Source organism: Nycticebus coucang, chromosome 10 (genome assembly GCF_027406575.1).
Source record: "Nycticebus coucang isolate mNycCou1 chromosome 10, mNycCou1.pri, whole genome shotgun sequence".
In the NCBI taxonomy this organism is placed as follows: Eukaryota; Metazoa; Chordata; class Mammalia; order Primates; family Lorisidae; genus Nycticebus; species Nycticebus coucang.
Genome location: NC_069789.1, coordinates 62,686,845 through 62,689,398, shown reverse-complemented (window position 1 = coordinate 62,689,398; position 2,554 = coordinate 62,686,845). Strand labels below are relative to the sequence as shown.

Genomic DNA, 2,554 nt, shown 5'->3' with positions numbered 1-2,554 from the left:
GTATCCCCCAATATCCACATCCCCAGATCCTTAAATCTCCCTCCCTTTTGGACTCTTGTCCACTGGTCTGAGCTCAAAACTTCTGCCTCTCTAGCTGTGGTCCCCACCTGTCTTTTCTGTGCCAACCAAATGGCCACATTCTCAGCCCTAGAATCCTGACATGGCCTTTGACTCCCTTCAATTTCATATTTATCTAATTAAGTTTTTAACTTTGGAGCTTTTTTTCTGCCCACGATTACTGTCTTTGTCGATCTGTGCTGTTATAATAAAAGAACACAGACTGAGTAATTTATGAACAATAGAAATTATGGTTCCAAGTCAGGGAAGTCCAAGGTCAAGGTGCTGACAGGATTAGTGTCTGGTGAGAGCTCAGCTCCCATTATTATTATTTTTTTTTTGAAAAGTTAAAAATTCCTTAATTTTTTATTCCTGGTACCAGTACCACAATTTACAGGGCAATATACCTCATGTAATTAAAAGAAAAAGACAAAGCTACAACAGATAAAAGACCTCAGGAATATACATCTAATTGACACTACATTGCCTTAATCAATAGCTGCACTTTTTGCAAACTGTGGCTGTGACAGTCCTGAACAAGAAGGGTTTCCTGTTTAAGCTGCACTAACTATTCTGACTACGGATCATCGTTCCTTCTGTGGCAGACTTTTACAGTTCCTCTAATGCATTTGGGACGACGGTCTCAAAGTAACCTGCAGCTTTCCTGAAAACTCCTCACTCTGTCTCCTGCTAAGAACTGTAGCCCTTTCCTGTAGCCCTAACTTTTTTTTTAGAACTTTCTGCTACTGTATCCACCACGAGATCCATAACCATCACCAAATGGACTGCCCGAGCTTCTTCCACTAAAACTATGCCCTTTCATGGGTCCATAATTTGATTGCTGTTGTCCAATATAATTCCCAAAATCATTATAGTTCCCACCACCACCATAGTTACCTCCAAAATTTCCTCCTTCATTGTAACCATCATATCATCTTCCACCACCATATCTGCCACCTTGGTTTCCATATCCTTGTCCACCACCACCATAGCCCCCTCTACTACTGTAACCAGGACCACAGCCATAGTTCCCACCATCACCTCCAAATCTATTGTATGGTCCATAACTACCTCTGCTGCCACCACCTCCACCAACATATCCTCTTCTTCCACCAAAGTTTCCACCACAGCCAAAATTACCTCCACTACCTCCAAAGTTTCTTCCCGGACCCATAAAGTTGCCAGATCCACCTCCACGACCTCTTTGCAATCCAGCAGACTGCATCTGTTGCTTAGAAAGGGCCTTTTTCACTTCACAATTATGCCCATTAATAGTGTGGTATTTCTGAACAACAATTTTATCAACAGTATCATGATCATCAAAAGTTACAAAAGCAAATCCTCTCTTTTTTCCACTCTGCCTGTCCTCCATAACTTCTTTGGTTTCAATCTTGCCATACTTTTCAAAGTAGTCTCTCAAATTATATTCTTCTGTATCTTCTTTAATATGACCAAAAAATTTTTTTTCTTCACTGTGAGATGAGTCCCAGGCTTTACAGAATCCTCTCTAGAAACAGCTCTCTTTGGTTCCACAATCCACCCATCAACCTTGTGTGGCCGAGCACACCTTGCTGCATCCATCTCTTCCACACAAGAGTAAGTCATAAAACCAAAGCCCCCGGAACATTTTGTGTGGGGACCTCTCATTACCACACAATCTATGAGTGTGCCCCATTTCTCAAAATATTCTCTTAAACTATCATCTATAGTTTCAAAGCTCAGACCACCAAGAAACAGTTTTCTCAACTGCTTTGATTCCTTTGGATCATGGCCCTCCTCCCCCCGACAGTGGCAATGGCCAGAGTTGGGCTGGGGGTGATGGGGTGGCAGTTTTACCTCCATTTTGAGACCAGACTCACCTCTTCCAACTTGAGTTCAATATGGGACCAAGTCAGTCCCACTTTTAAGATGGTACTTTGTTGACGCATCATCTGTAAAGGACAAATGCTGCATTGACACAAGGCAGAAGACAAGAGGGTCTTCCCTTCAACTTGGAGCCTTTTCAGAAGGATGCTAATCCCATTCATGAGAACAGAGCCTCCCAAAGGCCACACCTCTTAATCCTGTTCCATAGGGTATTAAGTTTCAACATGGATTTGAGAAGGCACGCCATCATTCAAACTATTACAATCATATTATGTCCTCTGGACTAGTTTGCTTGTCTTGACATCCCTCCCAGACCCAAGCTCCTATATGGCTGTACTTAAACTAAAATCTCTTGGTGTGGAGGATGGGCTGTGAGGTGGCAGTGTCCCCCACAGCCTGGGAAATGCTTAGGGAGGGACTCCCAACCACTTATTCTTCTTTAACAACATTATTCTCACCTGCCAGAAGTCACATAGTCCCTACCTACTTTCCCTATTACAGCTTTTTCTCCTTAATGTTAATCTTTACCCCAGGTGTTAAGATTTACCTTGTTAAAGATTACAAATAAAGCTGCTTCCATAGTTCAGTACTGACTGGCTGGCCACAGCCATCAGCTCACCAGCACTTCCAA

General features: G+C 42.6%; 1 pseudogene; it reads right to left on the bottom strand.

The window, feature by feature from the left end:
- Nucleotides 1-787: 787 nt before the first annotated feature.
- Nucleotides 788-1,899, bottom strand: LOC128597518 (heterogeneous nuclear ribonucleoprotein A3-like; annotated as a pseudogene).
- Nucleotides 1,900-2,554: the final 655 nt, after the last annotated feature.